At 47.8% G+C, this 21806-nt stretch overlaps 1 protein-coding gene across 6 annotated transcripts in view; it reads left to right on the plus strand.

The window, feature by feature from the left end:
* Positions 1–21806, plus strand: part of APBA2 (amyloid beta precursor protein binding family A member 2) — a 138682-nt gene that overhangs the window by 22037 nt on the left and 94839 nt on the right. For 2 of the 6 annotated variants that reach the window (XM_070775265.1, XM_070775268.1), the window contains exon 2: positions 7377–7480. The exons of the other annotated variants lie outside the window; for them this stretch is intronic. The gene's annotated coding sequence lies outside the window, so the exon portion shown is untranslated. The remainder of the gene's footprint in view (positions 1–7376; positions 7481–21806) is intronic. 6 annotated transcript variants of the gene reach the window in all.

Consider the following 21806-nt stretch of genomic DNA (forward strand, 5'->3'; position numbering starts at 1 on the left):
GTCTCCTGCATTGCAGGCGAATTCTTTATCACTGAACCACCAAGGAAGCTCTTGATGTCTTGATGGCTCATTTCTCTTTAGTGCTGAATAATATTCCACTGCCTTGGGTGGACCTCAGTTTCTTTATCTGCTCACCTACCGAAGTATCTTGTTTACTTCCACGTTTGGCAGTTATGAATAAAACTGCTGTAAACCACCACGTGCAGGTTTCTGTGTGAACATAAATATTCAACTTTTGGGAAGTAGAATATCAAAGAGTAAGATTGCTAGATCTGTGGTAAGAGTAGTGAGTTTATCTTTTTAAGAAACTGCCAAATTGTCTTCCCAAGTGGCCGTACCATTGTGCATCCCCACCAGCAGTGAATGAGAGTTCCTGTTGCTCTGCATCCTCAACAGCACTTGGTGTCATCAGGGTCTGGATTTGGCCATTCTGTTAGATATGTAGTAGTATCTCGTTGCTGGCTTTTTGTTGTTGATGGCGGTGGTAAAAGTTATTTATTCATTTAACAACAGCTTTTGTCTCCTTTTAAAATCCTTTTATTTATTCATTTACTTCTGGCCATGCTGGGTCTTTGTTGCCGTGTGGGCTTTCTCTAGTTGTGGCGAGCGGGGGCTACTCTCTAGTTGTGATGCAAGGGCTTGTCTCTGTGGTGGCTTCTCTTGTTGTGGGGCGCAGGCTCTAGAGCACACACAGTTCAGTAGTTGTGGCACGTGGGCTCAATAGTTGCCATCCTCTGGTTCTAGAGTGCAAGCTCAGTAGTTGTGGTGCACGGGCTTAGTTGCTCTGTGACACATGGGATCTTCCCAGACAAGGGGTCGAACCTGTGTCTCCTGCATTGGCACGCACATTCTTTTTCGTTCTTTTAAAAAAATGTTTATTTATTTGACTGTGTCAGGTCTTAGCTGTGGCACACAGGATCTCTGTTGTGTCACTCGTGCTTCTCTCCAGTTCTGGTGTGCAAGATCTGTAGTTGGGGCATGCAGGCTTAGTTGCCTTGTGGCATGTGGGTTCTCCGACCACGGATTGAACCCATGTCCCCTGCATTGGAAGGTGGATTCTTAACCACTGGACCACCAGGGAAGTCCCTCCATTATGGTTTATTACAGGATACTGAATATAGTTCCCTGTGCTACACTGTAGGACCTTGTTGTTTATCCATCCTATAGATAAAAGTTTGCATCTGCTAATCCCAAACTCTCAATTCATCGCTTCTCCACCCCTCCCCCTTGGCACCCACAAGTCTGTTCTCTGTGTCTTCTCACTGCTGTTTTAATTTGCATTGCCCAAATTAAAAGCATCTTTTCATATGGTTATTGGCTCTTTCCTTCTTTGGTGAGGTGTCTTCATATTTTTGATTCATTTTATAATTGAGTTGTTTATTTTTTTATTGTTGACCTTTAAGTGTTCTTTGTATATTTTGCATAACAAATCCCTTATCAGATGTGTCTTTTGCAAATATTTTCTCTCAGTCTGTGGCTTGTTTTTCATTCTCTTAACAGTGTCTTTCATAGAGCAGAAACTTTACCTTTTAATGAAGTCAAGCTTATTAATTCCTTCTTTCATAGATCATGCCTTTGGTGTTATATCTAAAACAGTCATTGCTAAACACAGGTTCATCTAGAGTTTTCTGCTGCATTGTCTTTCAGTTTTTATAGCTTTGGTTTTTGACTTTTAGGTCTTGGATCCATTGATTTTTGTGAAGAATCTGAAGTCTGTGTCTGGGTTCATTTTTTTGCCCATGGCTGTCTGTTAAAAAAACTACATCTTTTCTCCATCATATTGCCTTTGTTCCTATGTCAAAGATAAGTAGATTATTATTAAGTGGGGTGATTTCTGGGCTCCCTGCTGTAGTCTATTGATCTATCTGTCTATCCTTTCACCAGCACCACACTGTTTTGATTATTGTAGCTTCACAGTAACTCTGGAAACCAGGCAGCATGAGTCTTCCAACTTTATTTTTCTGTCTTGTGTTTTCTCACCATTATCCTCTCATAGACCTTGTCCCAGTACATCACAATGATTTGTTTTCTTTTTTTTAAAATTATTTATTTATTTGGCTGTGCCAGGTCTTAGCTGCAGCATGCAGGATCTTTTTAGCATAGCGTGTGAACTCTTAGTTGCAGTATGTGGGATCTAGTTCCCTGACCAGGTATCGAACCTGGGCCCCCTCATTGCAAGTATGAAGTCTTAACCACTGGACCACCACAGAAGTCACTGATTTATTTACATAAATGTCAAAACCATGGCTGGTTTCTGAAACATCATCTTTGAAGATTCTGCATATAGCAATGAAACAAGGTTTCTCTTTTCATTTTTACAGAACTGCATGCATTTGAAATTTTAGTTTCATATTCCTTCTATCTATTATACACTAATAATGGTATATATGCTTGAAATAGTTTGCATTCTATTGAGTGGGTTTGATAGGAAATGATTTCAAATTCAGATATTTAGAGTTTCAAGGATCATACATGTTGATTTTTAGGGACTGTCTCAAGTTTCATATATGTGATTCTTTTCTAAAAAAGGAAGTCACTAAATGAATAACTTGCATTTTCTGGTTTTTCAGTGAGAAGCATTGAATAGGACTGTAAAATTAAATAGGACTGTAAAAAGATGTGATTTTAATTTTGTCTTCAGGGATTTCCCTGGAGGTCCAGTGGTTAAGACTTTGCCTTCCAATGCAGGGGATGTGAGTTTGATCCTTGGTTGGGGAGCTAAGATCCCACATGCCATGTGGTGCAGCCAAAAAAAAAAAATTATGACTTCATATAAAGACCTTTAGATGCAGAAGACCCTCTGTGCCCGGGTTCTGCATCCTGAGCTGGGAGCTTAGTGCACTGAGGCCTGACTGAGCCAGGGAGGAGCCTGTGAGCTGCATAGTTTGGCTTCTGTTGGCTGCATTCCTGCTCTGTCCAGGGAGACCAGACACCAGAGAAGGACAGTGCCAATTAGGTCCTGTTGGGAAGAAAGAACACAGCCACCAGTGCTGGACTGCTTTGTGTCCCCTGAACAAAGAAGATAGCGCGTTGCTGACATCTGCAGCTCACGTGGGGCCATGTGGCAGTGGCTTGCCTATCGGCCTGCTTGACAGAGATAAGATGCCCAGACCCAGGGCTGCTCTGCAGGATCAGGGAAGGAGTTTAATTCATTGACAATCTGGGGGCTAGTGATATTCCCTTGTTCTGTATGGAGCCAGGTATGGATTCTTTCTCTTTCTTCAATTTAATAGAGCTTTAAACATCAGAATACATCCTGCTTAAGCCATTCAGAAATGTTTCCCACTTAAAAAAACAAAAGGTGGCTGCCACGATGGTCCCCTTGCCCACCCCACACCGTTGCAGCTTGGTGGGCAGTCTGCTTGCCGCCCTGAGCCCATCTGGACGTGAGTCTGCTTCTCATTGGAGCTGACTCATTGTGAAAAAACTCTGATACTGGGAAGATTGAAGGCAAGAGGAGAAAGGGGTGGCAGAGGGTGAGATGGTTGGGTGGCATCATCAGTTCAATGGACATGAATTTGAGCAAATTCTGAGAGATAGTGGAGGGCAGGGAAGCCTGGCGTGCTGCAATCCATGGGGTCACAAAGAGGTGGACACAACTGAGCAACTGAACAACAACAACTGCTTCTCATGTGAAAGGGAGCTGTCAGCGGTGCGCATGGAAGACTCCTGGCAGTTCCCGTGCTGGAAAGATAGAATCAGAGCTCCCTTGTTGTTGCCATTCCAAGGAAGATAATGAGCATGCATGTTTTCTGCAAGCTGCTGAAGACAGGCTTTGCTAGAGTATTTTGGAGTTGTGGGATGCTAGGATCATACTGTTTTAAAAGAGATTTCAAGAATGTCGTCTTTGGGAATCCTCTGTGGCTATGCAGTGATTTTCCCCTCAGTCCTACTTATATCGCTGTATCCATTAGAATTTTTCATTGCTCCTCTCTTTCCTCTCCTCATGTATTTGCCTGAGCTATCTCGAATTCTGTTAAATGGACCTGACGTTAAATTATTTAAAATATTTTTATTGCCATTTGGAAGACCTGGAAGTATTTCCAGTGTTCATATTCAGATCACGGAGACACCACTTTGCATCCTTTTGTCACATGTAAGAGCCAGGCTATTTCCAGGAAGGGCCAGAGAAGAGGCTTGCTATTTCTGAGAATATCCCCAGATTAGGAAGCATGGGTTATGCGCAGATCTGTCCTTTGCTCTTTGAAGTCTGAAGGGAGAAGCTGTGGCCTCAGGGACACAAGGATTTGGAATCTGGGAGGGGGCGGGCCAGGCTCCCGGCTTCATTCACAACTCACGTCCAACCCTAGACCGCCCAGCATCGCAGAGGTGAAGCTGCGTAAGAAGCCCGAGTTCCAGCTGACGGCTAGTGACCCAGGCGAGTGTGGGTGAGGAGGCTGGGTAGCTGGGTGGGTGGGGTACTCCCGTCTGGCACCCTCTGGAAGCTGTTTCTCTTTACTCTTCCGATTTCTGGGGACTGGGGGGTGGCTTCACTTCATCTGGGCACCCTCATATGGTTACAGGGCAGTCCTCCCAGTTTGCAGGGATGTCAGAGGATGGGCCCTTGGTCCCAGTGTCTCTGGATCTTTATCCATTGTTCTCTGGGCTTTTTACTCAGAGGTACCTTGAGTATCTTGTGTGTGCATTTACTTTTAAAATGTATGTTAGGTGTTTTGTAAGATTTCAAAGACATGTGACATCCATCCATGTATCCATTAACCCATCATTCAGCAAGTGCTTCTGAAACACCTACCACGCGCCACGCTCCAGTGACCGAGCACCATCTGCCATGTGCCATGGAGCTAGTGTTCTGGTACCCAGCATATTAGCACTGTTGGAGGCAGGACTGCTGAGTTTTGTCCCGTATAAACTGGATGTTTTACATTGCAGTTTGCTGTGTTATGGGCCAGGACTGAAGGCAGGACCTTCCAGACATAGGGGTGGGCTCTGCTCACCTGCTCAGAGGCCAAGCTTAAATCCCACGGGTCCACCCCTCCTGGGACAGCATCCCTGCCCTTTGTGGGGAACGCCGAAGGGTGGGCAGGGCAGCAGGATGATGGGCCTGGTGTGTGAGGGCTGCAGGTGCTTGGATCTAGAGCGGTAGAGGGTGCTGCCTGTCTCTGGTCCCTGCCTGCCCGCCCTGTGTTTCTGTTCCTGGACTCTGGGCTATGTGTGTTCTTATCCCTGCTGCCCAGGGGTGACCTTCCTTCCTGAGGAATCTTGAGTGCCTGTGTGCTCCTCCCCCATCCCCCTGGGAAGCCCTGCTTCCTTCCCTCCCTCCTGGCTGCCCTTCCCCAAGGTCGGTTTTCTTGGTGCCAGCACCTCCCAGCCAGAATATGAAACTCTCAAACGCACAGACTGTGGGTTTCATCTGAATGCTGCAGGATGAGAAATGCGCCTTGGTAAAAGATCCAACGAGGAAGCATGTGTATAATAGAGTAAAAGCGATGCCCACGTGGCCTCGTCTCCTGTGTCCATGCCACTGCCCACAGAGGAAGTGCTGGCAAGCACTGGTGGAAGCCCTTTTGGGCTGTTCTGTTTGCCTTTGTGTCCATACCTGGACTTGCAGATGTGTATACATTGTCTAGCTGGCTTGCTGCGTCTGTAACTGGGATCCACACACACAGACACACGCAGACACATACAGAAACACACACAACACATACTTTTTAGTTAACTTGCCATTTTCACTCAGTTCTAGGCTTTTAAGATTTCTCTGGGTAGGTGCATATTGGCTACCTCTTTAAAAAAAAAGTCTCAGAGTACTCCAGCTTATGGGCCCTGCTCTAATTTATTTAACCATTCTCCTATTTATGGGGATTTAGGTTGCTTCCAGTTTTTAGAAAGATTGCTGCAGGGAAAATCCCTATACTCACATATTTCATATATATGTGAGTCCTCCTGGAAATACAGTTGTTGGGTAAAAGGATATGCATATTTAAATTTTGATAGAGAAGGCAGAATTGCTTTTTTGAAAGACTTTACTAGGACTCCTTCTAAAGTAATAATTTTTTTTTTTAAAGTCAAAACCAGTGAAGAAATAATTCACCACCAATAACTAAATAAAGAGAGTGTGGTTTTCCCTCAGGCCATGAACTGGGAAAACCACAGTCTGGGAGCAGTCAAAAGCGAAAGTGTTGGTCCTTCAGTCATGTCCAACTCTTTGCAACCTTCTGAGCTGTACCCCACCTGACTCTTTTGTCCTTGGGATTCTCCAGGCAAGAATACTGCAGTGGGTTGCCATTCCCTTCTCCAGGGGATCTGCTTGACCGAGGGATCAAACCTGGGTCTGCTTCATTGTAGGCATACTCTTTACTGTCTGAGTCACTAAGGAAGCCTGGGAGAGGCTGAGGACCCAGACAAAGGTTGACGTGGTTTCTAAGGTTTCCTGTCCTGTCCCCCCACCTCCCCCAAAGCAGTCTTGGAGAAAGATGAGATGAACAACCAAAAGCCTGAGAATTTGCTAAAGCTCCCCAATTTGAGGGGAGAGAGAGAGAGAGAGAGCCCTTGGGGGTAGGGAAGGATGCTCCTGGAGCCCAGTGGCTGTCATCAAAGTCAGGAAAAACATGCCCTGGGATTGCTGCCCATTGTCTATTTGCACTGCATTCTGGGAAAATCTCTTAGCTCCATCTTTCAGTTTACCCATCGGCTTCTCAGTTATATCCATCTTTCCATTCAGCCTTCTAAATATCAATCAGCGTATTTTTTTAAATTAGGAGGCGTAATTATTTCAGCAATTTTAGATTTACAGAAAAATTGAGCAGAAAGTTTCCAGATGGCCTGTAACCCCTACTCCCCTCATCTCCCCTGTTATTAACATCTTGACGTTAGTATGGTGCATTAGTTACCACTGATGAGCCGATATTGATGCACTATTATTATTATTAACTGAATTACAGTTAGGTTCACTTTCTGCATTGTATATTCTATGGGTCTTGATCAAAGCATAATGACATAGACTACCAACCTTTTATTTTACTGGTTCATTGGTTGTATCCATGTCTGGTTAGCTTCTTCCTGTTTTAAGGAGTATCCTTTGGAGGACTTCCCTGGTGGCTCAGTGGTAAAGAATCCACCTGCAATGCAGGTGACATGGGTTTGATTCTTGGGTTCGAAAGGTTCCCTGGAGAAGGAAATGGCAACCCACTCCAGTATTCTTACCTGGGAAATCCCATGGACAGAGAAGCCTGGCGGGCTACAGCCCGTGGGGTCGAAAAGAGTTGGACACAACTGAGCAACTAAACAACAACAATAGGGAGCTTTATCGAGTGTGTGATCATGATCGGCACCCACGTTGGAGAACTTCCTTCTGTTTACACCCGAGAAGTCTGTGTGTGTGCTCAGCTGTTTGATGCCCATGTGCTCTTCCATTTCAGTCTCCAGAGGATCCATCATCTCTGCCTCTTGTGGGGGGAGCCCACGGCGAGGCCAGGACTGACCTGCGGATGGCCCAGGGTCCGGGGGTGCCTGTAGCTTCTCGGTGAGTAGGACCAGTAGGGTCACCACGCTGCCTGCCAGGTCCCACGTGCCAGTGCATCTCAGTGTCTGTGCTCATGTGCCCGTTGAGGGCAGGGTGGACAGCCAGGTGCCTCCTCCCTGTTATCTTTCTCCAGCAAAAGCTCTAGGACAGTGGCACCTGTTTCTCACTATTTTCTGTTTTGACATACTGATGAAAAAGACGAGTTCTGGGCGTTCCCAGAGAACAAGCCACGCAGAGCAGACATGCGTGTCCTGTCACCTTTTCTCTCTCCTTTCAGACCCACCGGGTCCTCTTCTGCCGGTGGGGGTGTCTGAGTGGCGCTGTTGCCTCTTTACTGTTAGGGTGGTGACGGGCCAGGTTGTGATATTAGGGGAATGCTGGCCTCAGAGAATGAGTTAGGACACGTTCTTCCTCTTCTGATTTCTGGAATAGATTGTAGAGAATCGTATCATCCCTTCCTTAAACATTTGGTACAGTTCAGCAGAGAAACCATCTGGGCCTGCTGATTTCTTTTAAGAAGGTTATTAATTATTTATTAAATTTTAAAAATGCATATGGCTGTTCTGTTTGTCTGTTTCTCTTCTTGTGAGTTTTGCCAGTACATGTCTTTAAGGGATCGGTCTATTTTATCCAGATTATCAAATTTGGGGGCACAGAGTTCTTTATAGTGCTCTTTTATGTAATCAAATCCTCCTTTTAATGTTATATTATTATCCTTCTCTATGAGATCAGTGTTGATGACTCCTCTTCCTTTTTTTGGTATTGGTAGTTTGTATCTTGTATCCCTTAGTTAGCCTGGTCAGTATGGTGGCCCAGTGGTAAAGACCCCACCTGCCAATGCAGGAGACGTCAGAGATATGGGTTCGATCCCTGGGTCGGGGAGATCTCCTGGAGTATGAAATGACAACCCACTCCAGTATTCTTGCCTAGAAAATTACATGGACAGAGGAGACTGGCAGACTACAGTCCTTGGGGCTACAAAGAATCAGACATGACTGAGTGACTGAGCAACTGGTCAATAAAATAGATTTCAGGTTCATTGATTTTCTTTCTTTTCTTCTTGTTTTCAACTTAATTGATTTATGCTCTAATTTTTATGATATTTCCTTTGCTTGTTTCAGGCATCATTTTCCCTTCATTTTGTTTCCTGAGGTAGAAGCCTAGGTTATTGATTTTATACTTTCTTCTTTTCTGATGTGTACATTTAATGCTATATATTTCTGATAAGCACTGCTTTTGTTACACTATGGAAATTTTGACAAGTGGTATTTTTATTTTCATTTAGTTAAAAAAACTAAAAAAAAATTCTTCTGGTATTTCCTCATTGACCCATGTGTTGTTTAGAATGATGTTGTTTAATTTCCAGATATTTGGGGATTTCACCCATCTTCCTTTATCGATTTTTAGTTTAATTTCATTCTGATGGGCAGTGCTGTCCAGGGGAACCATCCTTGTTGATTTTCTGCCTACTTGTTCTATTGGTTACTGATGGGGGATGTGGATGTCTCCAATTATAATAATGGATTTGCCCATCTCTCTTCCCAGTTCTATCAGTTTTGCCTCATATATTTTGATGCTCTGTTACGTGCATAGCCATTTACAATTTTGATCTCTTGTTGGAGAACTGAACTGAATTATGCATCTCATTGTAATGCCTCCTTTTTATCCCTGATGGTTTTCCTTGTTCTGAAGTCTGCTTTGTCTGAAATGAGTACTGATATTCTAGTTTTCTTTCAACTGTAATTAGCATGGTATATCTTTTTCCATCTCTTTACTTTCAACCTATCAGAGTCTTTATATTTAACACGGGTTTCTTATAGACAGCATCCAGTTGGGTCTTGTGTTTTTATTCACTCTGACAAACTCTGTTTTCTATTTATTCTGTTTATTTATGCTGCGATGGGTCTTTGTTGCTGCATTCAAGCTTTCTCTAGTTGCAGTGCGCAGGCTTCTCGTTGCAGTGGCTTCTCTTGTTGCAGAGCACGGGCTAGAGGGTGCTTGGGCTTCAGTAGTGTCAGCGTGCAGGCTCCGTAGTTGTGGCGGATGGGCTTAGTTGCTCCACGGCATGTGGGATGTTAGTTTCCAGACCAGGAACTTAGTTCCCATGTCCCCTGCATTGGCATGCAGATTCTTAACCACTGGACCACTAGGGAAGTTCCTAAAATGGCATTGATGTATTGATTTTCTCTTTGTCTGTGGTTTGCTACAGTTTGAGTATGATATGCCTAGGTGTAGTTTTTGTTGTTGTTTTTAAACTTATTTTATTGAAGTATAGTTGATTTACAATGTTGTGTTAATTTCTACTGTACAGCAAAGTGAAATCAGTTATATGTGTATTATTTTTTATATTCTTTTCCATTATGGTTTATCACAGACTATTGAACATAGATCTCTGTGCTACACAGTATGACCTTATTGTTTACCTATCCTATATATAATAGTTCGCATCTGTTAATCACTTGTTTTTCTTTTAAAAGTATTTATTCTGCTTGGTGTTCTTTGAGATTCCCGAATCTGTGGTTTGGTATCTGTTGTTAATTTTAGAAGAATTGTCAGACATTATTACCTCAAATATGTTTTCTTCCTCATTATCTCATTTATTTCCTTTGGGTCTTCCAGGTACATGTATGTTATATTTTTAATATTGTCCCGTGGTCCTTGGATGCTCTATTCTGTCTCTGCTTTCACCCCTGGACTGACCTTTTTTTTGCAAAATTTCAATTTGGCAAGTTTCTATTGGCCTGTCTTCCAGCTCTCTGATTTTCCCCTCAGCTGTATTAAGTCTGCGGATGAGCCCATCAAAGACATTTTTCCTTTCTATTACCAGTTTTCAAAAAATTTCTAGCATCTCCTTTGGATTCTTTCTTAGACTCTCCATAGCTCTGCTCACATTACCCATCTGTTCTTGCATGCTGTCTTCTCCCATCAGAGCCTGTAACATATGAATCATAGTTACTTTAAATTTCCAGTCTGTTCATTCCAAAATCTGTATCATATCTGAGTCTGGTTAGGATGCTTGCTTTATCTCTTTAGAGTATGGGTTTTTAAAAAATTATTTTTTTTTGCCTTTGACATGCTTTCTAATTTGTTGTTGAAAGTCAGATATGTTATAATGGAAAGTAGGAACTAAGGTAAAAGGACTTTCTTGTGTGAGTTTGTGTAAATCTCATTAGGAACTGGGGCTTTCCTGATGGCTCAGTGAGTAAAGAATCTGCCTGCAGTGCAGGAGATGCAAGAGACGCAGGTTCAGTCCCTGGGTCGGGAAGATCCCCGGAGTAGGAAATGGTAACCTATTCCAGTATTCTTGATGGGAAATCCCATGGATAGAGGAGCTGGGTGGACTACAGTCCAAAGGATCGGAAAGAGTCAGACACAACTTAGTGACTGAGTATGCAGTAGGAGCTGGGCTGCTGTGTGTCGTATCTCCTGAAGTTGTAGGTGACAGAGGCCTAGGTTTGGCCTCCCCTCTGGAGACTGAGCTTCTCTCAGCCCTGAGTCTCAGAGAGAGTCTGGTCTTGGAGTTCTTTCAGCTGGTACCCACTGTTATCAGCAGGAGCCTGTTGGTGTGGTGAGAAGGTGTGGGGGAGGGGGTTGCTGCTGCTGCTGCTGCTAAGTCACGTCAGTTGTATCCGACTCTGTGCGACCCCATAGACGGCAGCCCACCAGGCTCCCCCGTCCCTGGGATTCTCCAGGCAAGAATACTGGAGTGGGTTGCCATTTCCTTCTCCAATGCATGAAAGTGAAAAGTGAAAGTGAATTTGCTCAGTCGTGTCCGACTCTTCGCGACCCCATGGACTGTAGCCCACCAGGCTCCTCCGTCCATGGGATTTTCCAGGCAAGAGTACTGGAGTGGGGTGCCATTGCCTTCTCCTTGGGGGAGGGGGTATGTCACCCCAAAACTGGGTTCACCTCTTGGTGGGTTTGAGCCAATAGACACAACCAAGCCAAAGATCGAGAGAAGGAAGGATATATTATTACCTGCAGTAAGTGAGGAAAACACCGGGGATCTTTCCCAAAGCAGCATCTCCATAAAACAGGAAGTTTTAAGCTAAGGGTACATGCATATCCATGAGGGAACTTGAGCAGAGGGGAATCCAGCATAGAATTGGGGCAAAAAATCAACAGAGTCCAAGCTTTAGTTAACTGAAGTCATGAGGGTCCATATCCTCATTCCATCCCCCATCTGGGTGGGGGGCAACTTAATTCCTGTAGAACTCAAAGGTGTAATAATATGTGTATCCTTGAGGAACCAGGACCCTGCCCCAAGGCTGCACTACTGGTTCTTTTTTTTTTTTTTAATATCTGCTTTCTTCTTCTTTTAAAAAATACATTTATTTGGCTGTGTTGGTCTTAGTTGCAGCACAGGGATCTTCAATCTTTGCTGTGTCATGCGGGATCTTTTAGTCATGGCATGAAAACTCTTACTTGTGGCCTATGGGATCTTAGTTCCCTGACCAGGGATTGAACCTGGGCCCCCTCCTTTGGGAACACAGAGTCTTAGCCACTGGGCCACCAGCAAAGTCCCTGCACTATTGTTTCTTGAATGCTTCTCCCTTGTCTCCTCTCCCATCCCTAATTAGCAACTGCTTGAACCTGTCCATTGGAACCCAGGGAAGGTCACGGGGGCTGAATGAAGCTTATTTCCTATAATCAAGAAATGGGGGACAGAGCAAGGTTTCCGTGCCCAGGAGCCCTATAGGATCCAGTTTGGTTTCAGCCGGTTCTGAATGAATAAACCAAGGTGATCAAGAAGCCAAGCCACTTGGCCACAGTGATGGCTAATTTGTAGGATTTCTCTCATGTCTTGTGATCTTGGTAAATTTGAAGCACAGATGAGGGAACCCATGTCTGGGAGGCTCTGAAAGTCCTCAGTGGATGGAGAAAATGGCCCAGCACTGCCAAGAGGAACACGAGGTGATAATGGTGCTGTGGGGGTCCTGGGGTTGCAGCCTTGCTGGGCAGCAGGGCGGGCCCAGCCGCACAGAAGCAGGTGGGCTTTCCTGCTGTCACTTCTAAATCGCCAGCCGTTTTGCCCTCTTATTGTGGATGAACCTTCTTTCTCATCCCTTTCCTTAAGCCCCCAGTACTTTGTTTTGGGGATCACAATAGTGGGCCTTCCACGCAGCAAGAAAAACAGAGTCGCCCCGTCCTCTATGTCTCATCAACAATGCCCCCCACCCCCAGTATCAAGTCTCATGAACAGATTTTTAAACCATTGCCATCTGTTCTGCTCTTAATTGCAAGTGTAAAAAAATATTATTTTCCTAATTGCATCAGGGGAAGGGAAAAAATATGTATTCCTAAAGACCAGAGTTCTTGTACAAGGCAGCCTGGCTCCACCACCCACTCGCTAAAGATGATGTCGCTTCTTTGCTCAAATGGAAGCATTTATCTCGGTTGTTTACTTACAGGGTAATATTGGCCTACTTGTATTCTGTAGAACAAGGAATTAGGAGGAGGGGGAAGTGCTACGGTGGCCCCAAAGACCCTATCCCCCACCTTTCTGAGGGCCCAGCCTCCAGCCCCACCAGCACAGGTGGAAAAGGGCTTTCAGGGTATGTCTTCAGGACAAATGCAGTGCTTGCAGGCGCCCACATCCTTTGCGAGAGAGGGGAGAGGCCCTCTGTGCTCTTCCCAGACATTCCCAGGGTGGGGGGGTGGGTAGGACCACCCTCAGATCATAAACCCCTCTGTGATCAGTCGACCCCTCACTGCATGCCCGATCCTGGGCACAGAGCCTGGGCTCACATGGGGCCCACCCAGAGCCCCAGGGTTTGGAAGGGCTCCTAGTGAATATGACACCTGCACCTGCCAGCACCACCTCTGCACCCTGTGGGCAGGGGATGCTCCAGGACCTTGCTGGCCCATCCTTCCAGCCCTTTCCCCTACCTTGATTCCAGCAGCTCAGGCTGTGGCATGGTGACCACATGGCCTTGGCTTCCTGGGTCCTGGCAGTGCCAGATTCAGTAAGGAGGGGTGGGTTCGGTTCATACTGCGTTCAGAAGGGTTCTACCTGCAGCCCCTCCAGTAGCCATACTGGGAGTGGGGAGGGGACGTGGACCAGCTATGAAAGCTGCCCCAGACCCCTCTCTACCAGGGCTCTGCCCACCCCCAGAGGCCTGTCTCCAGACAACATCTGTGCATTTTAATATGACTTCCCAAAATATTACCCTGCAATTATTTCCAGAGGCTTAAATGGGATCCCCAAATACATACAATTAAGACTAAAATTGTAATTTTAAATTAGTGCTAATTTGAAGAAACACAAAGCTTTCTCATCTCCAAGCCAAACCTAGACAACAACATCCCAATTAACTCTTAGGCACCACCAGACCCCAGAAATGACCACTCTGGCCTCTCACAGGGAGAAACAGCTCCTGGAATGCATGATGCTCCCTCAGCAAACTCCAGAAACTGTCTTAATTGTCCAACTTTGCAAAGTGAGGGTGTCTCTCCAGTCATCTCCTGAAGCAGCAGTGCTGCTGTTTGGTGATGACCTGAACCCGACCACACAAGGCTGCGAGGTCACCACTTTCGGTCCGTGTCACTGAGCAGAGGCACCATGCTCCTTCTGATCTACCCTCCAGATGATGCCTTTCCAAGTGTTGGACAAGAATACGTTCTCGGACCCTGGAAGGGGTCCCCTTCCTGCAACAGTTCTGTGCAAAGGGGACACATGGCCCTCCCTGCACTGCCCACTCCCACGATGGGCCAGGCTCCAGAGAGATGGAAGATGCTCCAGAGTGCCCAAGATGACTCCCTTTTCTTCCTGAAATGAGACAGCCCCTCGTGCTAAAAGTCACTGAGAACATGTTATTGCCTCAGAACAGCAGAAAGTTCAGGGCCTCCCTGAAGGGTCATTTGGGTAGAGAAAGAACTAGCCCCCGGGGCAGGTTCGGATGTGGGTACCTTCCAGTCGTGGGCAGGCCTGAGGGAGAGTGGCTGCCATGACCAACATGCACCAGGTCTGCTGTCCTGTGGTGGGGGAGTGACCCAAGGGCCTTTGCAGCCTCCCAGCGGGCCTCTCCCCAGTGTCCCTATTGACTTCCACCGGCCGTCCTAGGTGGGGGCGGGGGGTCTCTGCCCGTCCCTCCTCCTTCCATCCTGCAGAGCACCAGGCGGGGGCGGCTCATCCGAGGGGAGGCCCCTGCCCAATCCTGAGGCGGGACCTGCTCAGTCCTTTCCGAGGCTGCGGTTGTCCAGGCAGGACTCAGAGTGACGCTTGCAGATGTTTGTCTGTGGCACTTCCGGGCACAAGGTGTTTTACCAGATACGCTGATGAGCAGCATTGCTGAGGATGCACCTCGGCTTACGGGCCATCTAGGCTGAGCTGGGCCAGGCACAGAGGTACTGCCTGTGTCTGGAGCCTAGTGAGCTAGGCAGGTGGACTCTGCTCTCGGGCAGGAGCCTGAGAGTCATGGAGGGTGAAGCGGGGACCCCTGCCTCCCTGCTGCAGGCCTGAGGGACACTGAGGCCCCGTCGCACGGAGGGTGTTTTCGAAGTGCAGTCACTCCTACCCCAGGTGAGCAGGTGTGGACAGCTGTGACAGCAGCTGGACCATGCCGCGTGCAGCAGTGATGGCAGAGGGCCTGTCTGGGACCTTGAAGGTCCGGGACCTGCTGCTATGGCCATGGAACTGCACCTGGGCTTTGTGACACTCTCTCTATCCCTCAGGGCAGACCTGCCTCAGCTTCTTGCAGGGGCTTGTGGCAGGAGGACCAGAGTTCCCTGGAGGTGGAGGACAGTGGACATCCCAGCAGCAGTGACTGACATCCTTGAGGGGCAGAGCTGTGACTTTCGGTCCTGGACAGTAAGGCCAGGCACCGCCTGCTTGCAGCAGGAATGAAAACGAAGCCTCTTCAGACAAAGAAAGAGAGGGAATGGTGAGGGGACGCCTGGGGCGGCCCTGTCTGCTGGGAAACGGTGTCTAGAGCAAGGCAAGCCCTGCCCATAGCCTCAGCTGTGAAGACCTCATGTCTGCTGACCTTGGAGGAGTCTGTGACCCCACAGCTCACTGGCCTGGGGCATGTGGTGGGGCTGACAGGTTACACAGTCAGCCTGTGGGGCACTTTTCTCCAGTGCACCTGCCCCTTCCGGCTGTGTATCAGCCCTTCTTCTGCAGAGGAGGTAATACTGACAGACTGTTCCCACCCCCAGGGAGCCCAAAACCTGGGATCTGACGCTGGAGCCCAAGGAGGGGGTCCTATGTGGACTGCAGCACAGGGCACTAGGGAAGGTTCTGGAAGAACTGATTATGCACGGAGGCATATGCAGGAAGAGACCAGCCTGGAGGGACGCAGGACGCAGTGGCTTCTGGGTGGGCAGAGACCTGCCCGTGTCCTGGGACCAGGCAGGGCCCGTGAACTCGGGGAGAGTCAGTGCTGGGGAAAAGTGAGGGAGTGGAGGCAGGTGGGACAGGCAGGTGGCCAGCTCTCTGTAGCTTTGGGGATGAAGGTAAGGAGCTTGGACTGTGTCCTGGGGCAGTGGGGACTTGGCAGGGTTTTGGGCAAGGGGGAGACTGTTCGAAGCTTGCCCTTTGATTCTGAGTGTGGGCAACACACATGGGATAGGAGGTGTACCAGAAGCCATGCATAGTCCTCCACGGGGGAGGACCGGGGGTTAGTGATGTTCTAATTGTGCAAAGCAGGTGCCCACATACTTGGAGTCCAGCCATCCTTGTCTGTTCTGTAGACCCTGTTGTTGAGGACTGGTGGGTGAAATGCTGATCTTAATGAGATAAGGAAGAGGGAAATTTTTCTGAGGCAAAACAAAGGCCATCCAGTGACCAGTAAAGTCCCTAGGGCCCAGATGGGCATGGTCTCTTGGGTACCTGTGTGGGCTCATCCTTGACTGGGAGTCTTTTTGTTGTGGGGACCCATGGTGGCTCATAACTGTCACCTGTCAGCCTCAGGGCTTTGTTCCCAGAGGCCCCTAGAAGTGTAGAAGATGGTCACACTTGCAGGACTGCCCCAAGTTGCACCTGGTAGCTGAGCTGCCCAGGGTTGTCCAGTCACAGTGTTTCTATCAGAGAGTGAGGCCAGAGGAAAGGGAAAAGAATGTCTAAGCAGAGTGCCCTAATCTGCTTTTCTGGGAAATAGGACCTTTTATGGGAAATAGAAGGCTTATTCTGTTATATCACACACACACACACAGAAGTCGCTCAGTCGTGTCCGACTCTTTGCAACCCCATGGACTGTAGCCCACGAGCCTCCTAGGTCCATGGGGTTTTCCAGGCACGAATACTGGAGTGGGTTGCCGTTTCCTTAGGATTAAATCTGGCTACAGTATCTTTAACAAGAAGGAAGTTAGTGTTTCACTTAAAAGAATGCCAGAGGTGGGCAGCTTCATGAGATTATTATCGATAGTGACCTCTTGTATCTTTTTGTTCCACTGTCTTAAGACATGGCTTTCATTGCAAAGCATCTTGTGGCCCAAGATGGCTGCTGGAGCTCCAGCCATCAGATTTGTGTTCCAGGCAGCAGAAGGAGGAAAGGTGAGCAAAAGGGATCTGTCTCCAAGCTGAGCAAGCTGCCTTTAAGGGTTATTTTTGGGAGTCTTATTTATATCTTTTTGACCAGAAGCTAGTTACACTGCCCCAACTAGGCGAATGGGACAAGGTGTGGTTCACCTTAAAATCCAAGTTCTGTTTGTAAGGAAAATAGTGGAGATGGACATGGGGAGGCAGTCCCCACCATAATAGTCCTTTCAAGAACACCTGCCTGGCTGCGCTGTGGGTTCTGGAGCAAGCCAACCTGTTTGCTTGCCTTTCTTCCTCCCCTTCTCTTCCCCAGACATGTGCTGGGCATGGCAGTCACAGATGAGTACGACTAAGAGGAATCACGGATCCCATGAGCTTGGCTAACGCCTGCTTTGCTACATGGATGCTGCTGTGGCTGGTCCATGGTGTGTCCCCAGCAGAAGAACAGGTGGCAGGGAGGCAGGCCTCTGAACGGGGTGGAGAAGATGGGGGTGTGACCTCCTTGTTGCGTTAACCAGCTGCTCACACAGTGAGGTCCTAACAGGGCACAGCAGGCATCGAGTGGGTCATCCAGGGCCGTGCCCCACGCAGACCCAGTACTGTCATCATCAAAGAAGAAAGCAGTGTTTCTCTATTTCCCCATGCAGGCTGAGTTGGAAGGAGGAAGACATAGTTCTCCAACTCCGTATTGCTTTGAACTTTTATGTTGATTTTGAGTGTGTGTGTTTGTATGTGTGTTAGTCATTCAGTTGTATCTGACTCTGTGACTCCATGGACCGTAACCCGCCAGGTTCCTCTGTCCATGGAATTCTCCAGGCAAGAATACTGGAGTGGATTGCCATTCTCTTCTCCAGGGGATCTTCCCAACCCAGAGATCATACCCATGTCTCCTGCGTTGCAGGCAGATTCTTTGCTGTCTGAGCCACCAGGGAAACCCTTTATGTTGGTTGATGTTTCCCTACATCAAGGTCTCCTTAAGGAAAGTAGAGCTCTGTGTGGTTGCCTAGACTCCTGGGGCCTCTGTCATCTGACTCGCCTTGTGGCCCTGCTGCCCTTCTAGCCTTCCTTCCTTCATCTGTGGACTCTGGCAGGTGTGGTGTGGATGGTGCGTGGCCCTGCTGGTTGCAGGCTCTATAATGTCTTGCTTGCACAGTCAGGTTGGGAACCTGCAGCTCGGGGTTGCAGCAGGTAGCTTTGAAATCGTCCCTGAGGGATTCTAGGGCCAGCAAAGCTTAGGGCCACCTTGTGATCCTCTCTGGGCACAGGCGGAAGCCTTCCTGGGGGTCATTACTAGAGGGGGCTGAAGGTCAAGGCTGCAGTGCAGGGTCTTGAAGGAGGAGCTGGAGTGGAGATGTGGGGGAGTTGGCAATCCTCACAGCCTCTGTCCAGCTCAGGTAGATTCCCGTGTGGACAGGCCCCCACAGGAGACCCTGATGATCTTTGCTGAGGGTGGGAGCCTGCCAGGTGTTCCTTGTTCAGGTCCCCCCACTTATCCAAGCGAAGAGAGTCATTTCTGTTTAGCTTAGTTTGATACCATGTTAGTTCATATGCTTTAAAAAAAATGTAATAGCTTTTAAATTTTCAATTGAAGGATAGTTGATTTACAATGTTGGGTTAGTTACTGCTGTACAGCAAAGTGACTCAGTTCTACATATATGTATTCCTTTTTTATTACATTCTTTTCCATTATGGTTTGTTATACGATTTTTAAAAATTTTTATTTAATATTGGGGTAGAGTTATTGACACTGTTGTGTTAGTTTCAGGTGTATAGCACAGTGATTCAGTTCTTCATATACATGTATCTTTTTTCAAATGTTTTTCCCATCTAGGCCACCACATAACATTGAGCCGAGTTCTCTGTGTTGTACAATAGGTCCTGTTGTTTATCCATTTTAAATAAAGCCATGTGTACATGTCAGTCCCAAACTCTCAATCTATCCCTCCACCCCTGCCTTCTCCACGGTGACCATAAGGTCATTCTCTAAGTCTTTGAGTCTGCTTCTGTTTTGTAAGTAAGTTCCCTGTGTAATCTTAAAGCTTCATTAGTTCACGCAGAGCATGGCTCTGTTAACCCCACGTGATGCAGGAGTCTCTGTTCCCAGACCAGGATCTGCTGTGCATGGCATGCATTCAGGTCAGTTTGGAGGTCTTGATATTGGCCTGCTGTCTGTTTATTTGATTGCCTGTAGGGAAATGAAGGGAAGTGCTTTCCTCCTGGGAGGTGTTTCAGTCTAGTTGGAAATAGAGAACTTGGTTTTGCAGAGATCCTGGCATCTCTGGCAGCCATCCTCGTGGGTCTGCTGGAACCTCCCCATGTATGACGGGGATGCAGTGTCCTGACCGGGCCCCTCCAGGTTTGCTGTGTGGCTGTCTTTCTGCCAACCCTCCCTGCACAGTTTTTTCTTGAGGAAGATGCTTCAGGTAGAAGCCATGGTCTCTGGGCCTCAGGCAGCTGGTCTTCTGTTACCTTCCATGTTGGTTCTGTGCTAGGGGCTGGGGGCTGGGGTTCCCCTCCCTCGGGACACAAAAGCATTGGCAGGAGAAGGATCCGGTGCCTTGGAGAGCAGAGCACCCCAGCCAGTCCCAGGACTGTGTCAACATGGTGGGTGATGGCTCAGCGCACAGGCCACCTTGTCCCTGGGGTCCCAGGCAGTTCCCAGCACAAGGTAATCACACCCACGGGTCAGCACATGCCAGACACCCAATGCCTTCTGAGTTCCTCTCCACAGCTCAGCTCCTGGGGACGAGAGCCAGGGCGCGGAGAGGGGGCGGGAGTGGCCAGTGTTCACAGAGCCCTTGGGCTGGTGGGTGGATGCCAAAGGGAGTGAAAGAGAAGCAGAGAGAGACCTGGGTGGGGGCAGGTTGGGGATCAGGTGATGATGAGTCAGGGCAGGTAGCAGTGGGGGTGGGGAACTGGTGGCAGAGCTAGGATGGAGGGACCAGAGATGGAGACAGATCCTGACTTGTCAGACTACTGACTCTGGTGACCCCTGGGAGCCTCCACCTCTCTGAACCTCCGTCTTCCCTCCTTCCTATCTGTGAAATGGGCGTGATGGCAGTGTGCATCTGACAGGGATGTTTATGCAGAAAGAGGAGGCAGTTGATCAACGGCCAAGTGCTGTTCAGCTCCTCCTGGCTGTGCCTGCAGGACAGCAGACTCTGGTGCACACGGACACACCTGCGTGTACCGGGCATTGGCCTCGAGGCCATCTGAGCCTGTGCCCAGTGTGCCCAGCCAAGGGGACAGCTGGGTCCTGCCTGCAGGGGTGTCACAAGGGGTGTGGTCAATGCGGGGGACCTGGGCTGGGATCTGTCTGGCACATTCTGTCTCCTTACCCAGCTGCGTGGGCTGGGGTCTGAGGCTGCGTCCAGATGGTCAAGCTCAGGTGCACTGGCCTCCGCAGGATGGCATCCCCTCCAGGCAACTCTGCCATGGCTGGGCTCACATGTCACACAGTGGGTTTGCTGCCTGGCTCTGCCCACTGCTGTTTGGATGGATAAAGCATGGGGGCCCCGGGAGGGCTGCTCCCCAGAGGGCACTGCACTAGGACCTGGAGCTACATCGTCCTGGGTCCTGCACATAAATCTCAGTAAAACTGAGCCACTGTCCTGAAACCACAGAGGATAGGGAGTTATTACTATTAAGATTTTAAAATTTTATTGATGTATTTTTTGATTTCCAATGTTGTCTTAATTTCTCTGTACAGCAAAGTGACTCAGTTATATTAATACAAATACATTATTTTCATGTTCTTCTCCATTATGGTTTATCACAGGATATTGAATGTAGTTCCCTATGCTGTATGGTAGGACCTTGCTGTTTATCCATCCTATGTATGATAATGTGCATCTGCTAACCCCAAATTCCCACTCCATCCCTTCCCTACCTCCTCGTCTGTTTTCTGTTTTGTAGGTAAGTTCAGTTCAGTTCAGTTCAGTCGCTCAGTCGTGTCCAACTCTTTGTGACCCGATGAACCTCAGTATGCCAGGCCTCCCTATCCATCACCAACTCCTGGAGTCCACCCAAACCCATGTCCATCGAGTCGATGATGCCATCCAACCATCTCATCCTCTGTCATTCCCTTCTCCTCCTGCCCTCAATCTTTCCCAGCATCAGGGTCTTTTCCAATGAGTCAGCTCTTAGCATCAGGTGGCCAAAGTATTGGTGTTTCAGCTTCAACATCAGTCCTTCCAATGAACACCCAGGACAGATCTCCTTTAGTCCTGGTTGGATCTCCTTGCAGTCCAAGGGACTCCCAAGAGTCTTCTCCAATGACACAGTTCAAAAGCATCAATTCTTTGGTGCTCAGCTTTCTTTATAATCCAACTGTCACATCCATACATGACCACTGGAAAAACCATAGCCTTGGCTAGATGGACCTTTGTTGGCAAAGTAATGTCTCTGCTTTTGAATATGCTGTCTAGGTTGGTCATAACTTTCCTTCTAAGAAGTAAGTGTCTTTTAATTTTATGGCTGCAATCACCATCTGCAGTGATTTTGGAGCCCCAAAAAATAAAGTCAGCCACTGTTTCCACTGTTTCTCCATCTATTTCCCATGAAGTGATGGGACCAGATGCCATGATCTTCGTTTTCTGAATGTTGAGCTTTAAGCCAACTTTTTCACTCTCCTCTTTCACTTTCATCAAGAGGCTCTTTAGTTCTTCTTCACTTTCTGCCATACAGGTGGTGTCATCTGCATCTGAGGTTATTGATATTTCTCCCGGCTATCTTGATTCCAGCTTGTGCTTCTTCCAGCCCAGAGTTTCTCATGATGTACTCTGCATATAAGTTAAATAAGCAGGGTGACAATATACAGCCTTAACATACTCCTTTTCCTACTTGGAA

The sequence above is a fragment of the Bos indicus genome, chromosome 21 (genome assembly GCF_029378745.1).
Source record: "Bos indicus isolate NIAB-ARS_2022 breed Sahiwal x Tharparkar chromosome 21, NIAB-ARS_B.indTharparkar_mat_pri_1.0, whole genome shotgun sequence".
Taxonomy (NCBI): Eukaryota; Metazoa; Chordata; class Mammalia; order Artiodactyla; family Bovidae; genus Bos; species Bos indicus.